The sequence below is a fragment of the Peromyscus maniculatus genome, chromosome 11 (assembly GCF_049852395.1).
Source record: "Peromyscus maniculatus bairdii isolate BWxNUB_F1_BW_parent chromosome 11, HU_Pman_BW_mat_3.1, whole genome shotgun sequence".
In the NCBI taxonomy this organism is placed as follows: domain Eukaryota; kingdom Metazoa; phylum Chordata; class Mammalia; order Rodentia; family Cricetidae; genus Peromyscus; species Peromyscus maniculatus.
Window position 1 is genome coordinate 53,867,478 of NC_134862.1, and position 10,541 is coordinate 53,878,018.

The window sequence follows — 10,541 nt, forward strand, 5'->3', positions numbered from 1 at the left end:
ACCAGGTCTCATCTACTGCATTCCAATATCTTTGGGATGCCACTGAGGTTTTGTTTTTATCTTTCAGTGTTTTTAATTGAAATACAATTACATAACTTTTCTGACCATCTTCCTCCATCTAGCCATTCCAATGTCCCATGTCCCCTTCAAGTTGATAGCCTCTGTATCTTTGATTATATTTGTTACATACATACATGCAAATAGATAGATGTACATATATATTTATATTGAACCTGCTGAGTCCATTTTTTTAATTATGGATTAGAACCTGACTACTCTGTATTGAACAACCAGTAAGAGGGCTCATCCCTGGGAGAGTCTAATCCTCCTTTTCCCTAAAGTCAATAGTCATCTTTAATGCATTATCTAGCAAGAAGTTGCATTCACATATTAGTGGCAACCAACAGCTGTCTAATCAGACTTAAGGCTCAACAGGAGGGAAATCCCACCTAGTATTGGAAACCTAGCCAGCTTTTCAGGGCTAGTGAGGTCATGGATCTTTATAAAGAATCTTCTCTGACTACCTGGCTAAAACAGCGTAATTCCTTTCTACATTCCAAATCTTATCCTTAAATACATAGTACCACCTCCTATCTAAGAAGCTTCTCTTCCAAGTTCTTTTCAACTTTCCCTTACGGTACTTGTTGACTTGCGCCAGTATTTAGCCTTAGATAGGGTTTACCACCTGCTTTGGGCTGCATTGCCAAGCAAGAAGCTTCTCTTTATAGCAAATGTAGACTGTCTGAGTTCCAGTTTTATTGATGTGATGAGACACCCTGGCCAAACTAACTCATAAAATAAAACATTTGATTGGGAGATTGCTTAGAGTTTTAGAGGGTTAGTCCTTGATTATAATGGCAGGAAGCAGACAGGCATGATGCTGGATCAGAAACTGAGAGTTTTACATCCTAATCTACAAGCAACAGGTAGAGAGAAAAAGGCACTGGGTCTAGTGTGGGCTTTTGAAATCTTAAAGCCCATTTCCAGTGACATACCTTCTCCAATAAGGTCACATCCATTCTAACAAGGCTTTACTTCCTAATCCTTCCCAAATAGTTCTGTTAACTGGTGACTAACTGTTCAAATATATGAGCCTATGGAAGCCACTCTCATTCAAAACATCATAGAGACTATCATAGAACATCACAACTGAACATAATACAGAGATCAACAGATCATGTGGAACCCAGTCCCAATAGATACATCTGCATCACAACTTCTACGTCTATGGCCTAAGGAATATCACAAACCAAGTGTCAGCAAGATAGTAAGAGCCAGAATACCAGGAAGTCTGCTGTGAACTAGTGTCTCCAATAAATTGCTGTATAAACAAAACTGGAATAACAACAATATCAATAGCCATGTTATCATGGAAGGGGAAAATGTTCCCCATTGAGGATTTTTTAAGTAGTATAGTACAGTATAGAATAATCCAATTTGGCTTATGCTGAAAAAAAAAAAAAACCCTACTCATGTACTATGAGGATAATTGACTCAGAGTGGGGGTTCAAATCAAAGGAAAAAAAGAGATCAATTATCAGGTTATATCAGAAGTTCTGATTAGTTAAGATATTGGCTAGAGCTAATCTGGTAGACATGAAGGCATATCAATGTGGAAATAATGATGATAATTAATGGAAACTTACAAGTGTTGTCCATGAATTTGATGTGAAGGAAAAGAGAATGAGAGAATTATGCTGTGGGATGGTCTGTATGTCAAATTGTTCTGATTGGTCAATAAATAAAACACTGATTGGCCAGTGGCCAGGCAGGAAGTAGGTAGGACAAGGAGAGAGGAGAATTCTGGGAAGCAGAAGGCTGAGGCAGAGAGACACTGCCAGCTGCCGCCATGACCAGCAGCATGTAAAGACGCCGGTAAGCCACCAGTCACTTGGCAAGGTACAGATTTATGGAAATGGAATAATTTAAGCTATAAGAACAGTTAGCAAGAAGCCTGCCACGGCCATACAGTTTGTAAGCAATATAAGTCTCTGTGTTTACTTGGTTGGGTCTGAGCGGCTGTGGGACTGGCAGGTGACAAAGATTTGTCCTGACTGTGGGCAAGGCAGGAAAACTCCAGCTACAGAATTAGGGTTACATCAGTGTTCAGTGATTTTTACGGAGGGTGGTATCTCTTATTGTGATAGGCAACCCAGGAGCAAGAGTCATCCTTTAGACTTGTTACCTTTGAGATACATGTGACATGATTATTGAAGCATCATAAACAGTTATAAGAGTTTAGAACTCATGGCAGAATTAAAAATGAGGACTATATATTTAGCAATCCTAATTTATCATGACATATGTTAAATCCATGAAAATGAAGAAGACTGTCTAGCCAGAGTTGAGAAGAACAGAACTAAGCTGAACTGTGCTTTGTCTATTATAACTTCTTGAGATTTGATAGATACATCATCAAAGTCATAAAAGGAGACTAAAGGGAGACATGTCAAAAAGCTGAAAGTATGTTGCTGTAACAAATAGGAGCATTGCTAGGAGTGGGTGCCAAGTATGTAGAATTCCAATGGATGTGAAATCAGAGAGGAATTGGAGAATCCATGTTCAATTTGGCAAGGAGGAAGTTTAAAAAACCCTGATAAGAACTATTTGAGAAGAGTGTTGTGGAGAAAATCCAGACTAGAGTGTGTTGGAATGATGTACAGAATTGCTAGGAAGATAGACCAAGTTAAAACTCTCCAGGACTTGCTCTACTGTAGAGAGGAAAAAATGACAGCTTGATATTTTCTCAGTGATGTTTTCTTCCTAAGGAAAGTAGCAAGAGAAGATTTTCCTATGACACTGGCATCTTAGTACAGAAACACATCAATAAAACATTAAGCATACAGGAATGATGTCCCTGGGAAAGTAAGGAGATGAGTGCAAACGACTTGGACAGTTCTTCAAAAGGAAAGGACATTTTTCACAATGAAGTATCGAGAGAAGTAGTGTGGGTGTAGATATTCACAATACCCATTCCACCACCTCTAAAGCTCTTGTCCTAGTGAATTTTATGAGTTTATATCCCTTTCCAAAGTTTTTTTTTTCCTGTGGTACAATATTTAGTGAAAATCAGACTAAGCAAACAATTTATTGTAGGGCTATTGAGTATTTTAACTTATTTTGTGCATTGTGAATATCCCAAAGGTAGTCTTTATGACATGGAGTGGTAATTAAGGTGATTTGACCATACAAACACTTTGATGAAAGAGGGTGTTTAATCTTAATCTCTCTGTAAAGAAATTTTCTAAGGAACACAATTCTAGAGAGTGTGGGTGATCAAAGGGACTTGTATTGTGTTTTTAATTAAACTTGATTTTAAGAAAGGATATTCTCTTCATATTTTTTATACAAACTCTATTATTTTACCACTCAAATACAATGAATCAGTAGGGTATCATGCACGAAATATGTAGCCCTATTTGATTTTAACTGTTTTCCCATCTTTCAAAATTTAACATTACTAATAGTATAACGAAAACCTTTTATTTGATATTAAAATGGCAATAAAATTTCTTTATTTAGAAACACAACTAAAATACATCACAATTGAATGTCACTGAAGCTTCAAATATAGAGGAAGATTTAGGAATGCCTCATATTATACAGCACCTCCTAAACAGGAGGCATTTTACAAATACACATTGAATGAGTAACAAACATACTAATTCCTGTTTATGAAGACATTTAGTATTAATTAGAAAGGAAAACAGAATTACTAATAGTATTTAGAGATTCGAGGCTTTAGCTTTTCTACGCTTACTGGGATGGCAACAATGTTTTTACTGTCAGAATAGATCAGAGAGAGAGGGAGAGAGAGAGAGAGAGAGAGACAGAGAGAGAGAGAGAGAGAGAGAGAGAGAGAGAGAGAGAGAGAGAGAGAGAGAGAGAGAGAGAGAGAGAGAGAGGGGAGAAAGAGATGGACAGATAGATAATAGGTAAATAGGTAAAGTATAGTATTTCCTTTATCTAGACCAATTAAAAATCTTAAATTTTAAAGTTAAAAATTAAATTAAGTAGTAGGTATTCTATCAACTACTCAAGGACTCATATAAATATCTATAGTAGGACCTAGCAGAACTATGTGCACATAGTAACAAGACTGACAAGTATACACTGAGTTACAGTAATTATACTTCTTAAAGAACTTGACATAAGCAACATGGAAAATTCCACATATTTGTATCTTTTCAGGAAAGTCAGTAAGGCTTAGGTACTTGAAGGCATTTCCTCAAAAAGACCAAAAAAGATGCCCGAAATGACACATCAGAAAACCACCTATTTAGACACCAAATCTAGATAAAATCATGCTTCTATATAGTGTGTACACAATGAAAAGATACACAAGTATGCTCTTTCCAGAGGTTAGGTGTGCAGTTCTCACTTATTCTGCTGTATTTATTTTCCGACAAATGTTCTCTATCTTCCTTTTGCTCAATGGAGTCCACAGTCATCCTTTTCCCTTTCTTTTCTTTATATTATTCTTTAATTCTGTTCTTCCTGGATTGCTGAGCAGGTCTGAAGAAGAGCTGGGAGAGATGATGGAACAGAAGATGGGCTCACAGGACACAGGGGACTAGGTACTGGACACAGCTTTCTCCAAACATTTTCTTACACTCTTTGCTATCCACTCTGAGTACCAGGAAGGTAGGCTGGAGGCTCTGTGATAGCCAATGTCACAGATTTCTGTCTTGGAATAGTGCAGTGTGTGTTTGTGCACAAACCTATTTGAGATCCTTCCTCTCCTCTCCCCGAAGCAGGTCAGGATCAGGAGATGCTCAGCTGCCAGTTCTTCCAGTATTGCCGTCGCTTCCAAGGAAAGAGAGCTTTTCTCTATATTTTTTCTTTCAGTGGTTCTAATGTTCTGCCTGTTAGTTGCAACACAAAGGCACCAGAAGGCTCTCTCTGTCAGTCCGTCCTAAAACCTCGCTGTTCTAAGCACCTTTGTCTGTTCTTTACAGAACAATGATAAAGTTCTGTACACAGTGCCTGGACTTTCCTGAGATCTCAGCCAGCCTTTCCAATGTCCTCACTCTAATTTTCACTGTATTTCCAAACTCATATTCATGTATTTTCTTTTAGAATCAAACTTTCTTTAATTTCACTGAAGAGGAAGTAATCAAATTTTTTGTTTGTTTTCTTTTGTGTGTGTGTATGTGAGTGCGTGAGTGTGTGTGTATGTGTTCATGAGTGTGTGTGTGTAGACAAATTTCTAAACAGTCTTATTAAATAAGAAGCACGGAGCCAAATGCAGAGGTAATAGCCAAAGAGATCAGAGAACTAGCAAAGAGCCATTACTACCTTATCTTACCACCTCACAGCGGTAGCTTCCCCAGAGAGAGCTTCTTCCTGTCTGACTTGTGTTTTTTATTGCCTTTCTATTCTGCCTTCTCATTGGCTCTAAGCCCAGCCACGTGACTTCCTTGTCACCACCTGTCTATACAGACCTCTAGGTCTCTATGGTTGGTACTGGGATTAAAAGACTCAAAGGTCACCACGCTTGGCGGTGTCCTTGACCACACAGAGACTCTGCCTGCCATGTGATCGGATTAAGGATGTGTGCTACCACCACCTGACTCTGCTTATGGCTTGCTATGTGTCCTTGCTATGTGACCTCTGGTCTCCAGGCAAACTTTATTTATTAAAATACAAATAAAATCACATTTTAGCAAAATTAAAATATCACCACAAGTGTGTGTATATGTGAGCGTGTGTATGTGTGTATGTGTTTGCTGTGTATGTAAAGAGAGGTACAGACTCTTTAGCTCAGTCTTCCTTTCAAGAATCCTCACAAAAGGTATAAAATGTAGCCACAACAGGAGTAAGGGAGAGAGAGAGAGAGAGAGAGAGAGAGAGAGAGAGAGAGAGAGAGAGAGAGAGAGATATGAATATTAAAAACTGTTGGCAGCAGAAAAGTAAAGTTGAAGATTTAAGAGATGTGGTAATTTTAGATGGCTACAAGTTTAATAATAGGGATAGCAGCAAAGACAGAAAGATAAACTATGATGGAGATAAAATGTACACAACTGTGGGACTGCAGCCTCGATGCTATGATCCAGGAGACAACGGAAGGACCTAGGGTTGATGGGAAGATTACAGACGGTACAGAATTCTCAGGAAATGAGCATTGGTTGGAAGCAATGCGGGAGTGAATGAATGAGACAGCAAACATTTCATGCTGCCTTTAAGAAAGAAGCTGGCTCTTTGGCTGGCTCCTATTACAAGAGACGGCTCATGTAGCAGTTGTAGTGAGCGAGTGTGGACGGTGGGTGGCGATGTCTGCACACATCCTCAGTGCTGGCTGAAGTCTGGAGGACAACACTTGCTTACTGAAGCAAATCTCAGTAGGAAGCGATGGCTCTCGCTGCTGCATTAGTCACAGGAGCATTCTCACGATCTGGGCTTGTGCCTTTCTAGTGTATATCATGACAGACAGAAACTAGGCTAAAATCTGTAGGGAGCACTTCTGATTTCATTAAATTTTCACAGTGGTATTTTTGCTTCTTCTTAATTAAGTAATGATAGAGTTGAAAATGCGATTAAAAGCCTGACTGTGGATGTTTCTTACTTCTAATGGAATTGCTTAATTTATCTCCAGGGAAAATGGCTCTTTTGTTGATAAAAGGACCAGGAGGGCTCTGGTTGGTGGCTTGCTTGCTTGTAAGATGCAGGGCTATGGGGGTCGTTTCAGGAGAGTGGGTGACAGAAAGACATGAAACCATTTGATAGAATAAAGCTAAACTTTGGGGTTTGGAATTACTGTGAATTAGCATGATGATTGCATTTTAGGAAGGACCATGAAAGAATGAGGCTTAGGTATGCCTTGAGACAAAGATAATTATTTTTGTGTCAGAAAAATAAGAAAATACCTGGAAATAATGATGACCTCTGCTGTATCTCTGCTCCATCAGTAATAGTCAAGTTTCTACTGAAAACCATGTTAAGCCAGGCCTGGTGGATACAGGCCTGAAATTCCATCCAGCTGCTTAGGGAGCCAAGCAGGCAAATGACAGCTTCAAAGCCTGTTGGTTGCCTGGGATACACAGTGAGTTCAAGGCCATCCTGGGCAACTTAATGAGACTCTGTTGTGAAATTTTTTAAAGAAAGAAAAGGGCTGGGGATTTAGCACCAGGGTAGAACACTTGCTGAGCACGGATGAAGACCCATTTTCGATCTCTGGTATTGTAAAACAAAATAAAGCAAAACCCCGACGTGTGTCATTTGCATGTTAGAGAGACTTTTAGGAAAATGGTGATATGTGGTTAGAACTGGGAGTTGCAGAAACTTGAAAGGACATGGCTTAAATATGATGGCAAGCTTATTTTTCGCGTAAAGAAATAGCAGTCCATTGCTGTGGATATCTCTCTATATAAATAAAACACTGATGGCCAGTGACCAGGCAGGAAGTATAGGCAGGACAAAGAGAGAGGAGAATTGGGGAAAAAGGAAGAAGGAGAGAGAGACTGCAACCACCACCAAGACAAGCAGCATGTAAAGACGCCGGTAAGCCAATAGCCATGTGGCAAGGTATAGATTTATAGAAATGGGTTAATTTAAGATATAAGAACAGTTAGCAAGAAGCCTGCCACAGCCATACAGTTTATAAGTAATATAAACATCTGAGTGATTATTTTATATATGGATTGTGGGACTGTGGGGATTGGTGGAACCTGGAGAGATGCTCTCCAGCAACAGTCTATGGCAGGATCATTAGGGACTGGTGCCTTCTGTATCTCCACACTGCCTTCCCAAGGCCATAGCTGTCATGTTTTTCATTCTCCATGTCATCACCACCGAAGAGCATCACTTCTGCATTCCAGAGAGCATGGGGCAGGGGGGAAATAAAAGCACACATGCGCTTTGCTGAGGTCTCTCTAGAAGTTCTAGACTTCAATTTAATGTCTCCACAACCAGTGCTTAGAGATAAGGAACATTGCAAAACAGACAGAGGACTAAAACTTTCCAAGACTTAAACTATCATTTTACTATGTTGATAGGTAAGGTGGGAACACACATCTGGAAGAGGAGAGAAATCCAGCTTGGTTGAAACATGGTGGGTTAAATGAAACTGGAGCTGGCTGAGCCGGGCATCCGAGGAGAGCCAAGCATGAAGAAACTGACTCCATCCTGAACCCTTCAGCACTGCCCTCCAAAAGATTCAGGAACTCACTGCCGAAGACAATTAGGGCTGCTGCAGGGTGCACAGAGGGGCGCAGGACATTAGGAGTCTTTTACATGCTATTAGTAAGACTTATCTGACAAACTGGTAATTATACAACAGGAGGCCATTTAGTCTCTTAGGCTGCTGCAGTCCAGAGCTTTCTTTCTTCTTCATCGTTATCCCCCGCCCCCCTCGCCAACTCTCACATTTATGCACCCATAGTCTTTCATCTAAAGCAGTGCATTGGTAAAAATGTTTGGCTAGGTGCCTTTTAAAATTACTTTTAGCAAATATGTCTGGGGGCCCACAGAGACCCCAGCTTGTGGCTTGTTTTCATCTTGACTCAAGGTCAGAGAGTCTGAGCTTGTTTCCCCACCTGCAAGGCTGCATAAGAGGATGTTTTGGCCAAAGGCGTGGTCACCAGATGTCTTGAGTACTAGGGAGATGTTTACACTTAACTGTGCTTTGTACTTTGAAATGTGATGTCCTTCAAAGAGGGAGGTCTTTTTGCTCCCCGCCCCCTTGCCTTGGGTATTTAAAGGCTGTGAGTAATAAAACTTGGGTCTGTGGTATTGACCCAGAGCCCTCGGGAAGCTATCCTGTGTCTCTCTGTCTTTTTCTTCATCTAGGTCTCTATTTCATAGCTACCTTTTCCCCGCTTCAGAACTGTTCAACAGACTGAGCAGGACTCGACATATATCTATTCTTTTCTATCAAACAGGCACATAGTATATGAATTCAGAATCATTTTCAAGACCAGCTATATAAACCTTGGCCTATAGATTAAACATCTGATTCCCCACCACAGATTTCCTATCTGAAAGCCTTTCTTGGGCTTTTCAGGGTAAATTGAAGGGATCATCAGAGTCTGTGGCCAGGTTATTGAAAGGATTAAGTTTCCCAAAGTAAAGAGAAAGATAAGAAACTTTTCCCTGAATCCAGTAGCAAAAATTCCCTTTTTTGTCCCCAAATTTATGACCTTCCTACAGCAGTCTCCCATGTGTGGGGATTATAAGTGTGTGCCTCTGCGATTGGTTAGGTGAAGGGGTTTGAATTTTTATTACAATGTTACAATAAACATATGCAATAAGTTTCAAATTTTAAAAAACATGATTCTCAGGTTATTTGTTTGGACTGGTGTAATTTATGAAATAAGCAAAACCTAGTGTTTAGAGCTCAGCAGATAACTAAGGATAAGGTACTGTTTTAGTTTACTTTCATGCTGTTGTCTTGACAAAAGTCACTTAATGGACCAAGGGCTTATTCTGGCTCACAGTTCAAGGTGTAGGCCATCATGGCAGAGGATATTGAAGGAGTTGGTCACATTTTATTCATAGTCAAGAAACCCAGCAATGAATGCTTCCTAGGGATAAAGTTTCCCATCTTTATACTGTCCAGGAATCCCTGCCCAAGGAATTGGCTCACCTGGAATTAAGATGTGTCTTCCCCACTGAATGCCCAGAAGTGTATCTCCTAGGTGACTCTAAATTCTGTCAAGTTGATAATAAACTAACCATCACAAAAGTAGGAATCACAGTCAAGGTGATTTTTTTTTCCTTATCAAAAGCAGTGTGTCTTAAAATTTTTGGGTTTAGAACACCAAAGATATTTTGGTTATATTTATTCACAGTACAATAGCAGACATTGGAATGGGATTTTAAAAATGATATTAATGCACTTTAAAAACCAATAATCCTATTGCACACACCATAATATATTTTGTGAGATAAGTTTATTTTTGAAATAAAAGTTTAAAGAGAAGAGGAGTTGGCAAGATGACCAAGAGCGTGCAAGTGCCTGCTGCCCAGGCTGACAACCTGAGAGTGATTCCTACAACCTACACGGTTGAAGAGAAACACCTACTCTTGCAAGTTGTGCTCTGACGTCCACATGCACGATGTGGCATGTGAGAATTAGAGCCCTCCTCCCCACTCTCAGATACACGTGTGTGTGCATGCACACCACCCACCCCTAGACAAGTTAAAAAAAAATTGAGAATAGCACTATTTTATAGTTTTGTACATCCCCTTATTAGGGACCTAATAGAGGATTTCTGAGTTACTATATCTGCCTTATCCTTTAATTTTTTTTTTTGATTCCTTTCACTGACTGAAGTATTCTAATGGGTGTTACAGAGTTGTGAATAGCTTCTTTCATACTACAGCCAAACTTCTCATGCGGTAGCTAGCTTTCTAATGCTTAATTGCACCTAGAATCTAAGCTTGCAGAAACAGTCCTTTCATTACATGTTACATTAGACTTTTCCCAGCCCATCACCATAATTTGAAACCATAATTGTGTGGGTTTGTGATATAGCATAGAACACAGAATCTTTATAGACAATATCATGGTTCTGAGTTAGGCGGAGCTTCCAAATGTTGAT

The 10,541-nt window shown here is 39.6% G+C and overlaps 1 long non-coding RNA gene across 1 annotated transcript in view; it reads left to right on the forward strand.

The window, feature by feature from the left end:
- Window positions 1-8,751, forward strand: part of LOC121821287 (uncharacterized) — a 34,504-nt gene extending 25,753 nt beyond the window's left edge. The window contains exon 2 of the long non-coding RNA XR_006062011.2: window positions 7,995-8,751. This is a non-coding gene — a long non-coding RNA (uncharacterized LOC121821287). The remainder of the gene's footprint in view (window positions 1-7,994) is intronic.
- The last annotated feature ends 1,790 nt before the right edge of the window (window positions 8,752-10,541 follow it).